Source organism: Corvus brachyrhynchos, unplaced genomic scaffold (genome assembly GCF_000691975.1).
Source record: "Corvus brachyrhynchos isolate BGI_N302 unplaced genomic scaffold, ASM69197v1 scaffold19, whole genome shotgun sequence".
NCBI classification, from domain to species: Eukaryota; Metazoa; Chordata; class Aves; order Passeriformes; family Corvidae; genus Corvus; species Corvus brachyrhynchos.
This window is the reverse complement of record NW_008246061.1, coordinates 376850-377375: the sequence shown is the minus strand read 5'-3', so window position 1 is coordinate 377375 and position 526 is coordinate 376850.

Sequence of the window (526 nt, the reverse complement as noted above, 5' to 3'; positions counted from 1 at the left end):
GGCCGCGATCCCAGCAGGGCTCCTCCATCCCGGGGCTCAGCCCTGCCGAAGGCATCGGTGTCAGATCCGTCCTGGCACGGGACTCCCTCTTCCACTCGGGACATGGGCGGGAAGGAGCGGCGTTCCTGTTCCAGTTTCCTCCTGAAAACCGCCCCCTCGCCGCTCCCGTGGAGCTTCCCCCCCCCTCTTGCCTACCCCCTTGGCTCCGGGGGCCTTTGGAGCCTCCTCAGCTCCCCCGTGTGTCCCCCCGAGTCTCCCCACGGTGCCCGTTTAGCAGCGAGGTGGGAGCGCTGCGCTCCCCTCATCCCGCCCGCAGGTGCGGGCCGAGAGCTGCCCCCTCCCTGTTTCCCGAACAAATCCAAGGGAGGGAGGAGGACCCAGAGGGGCGCAGCCTGTGGGGCTCACCCCACGCCCCGACAGCTTCGGTGGTCCCGTGTGCGGGGCGTACCCGGGATGAGACCCCCGAAAGGAGCACCGGGGCGAGCTCCCTTCCCCTCCCTGCCTCGCCAACAGCTCCACAGCCCCA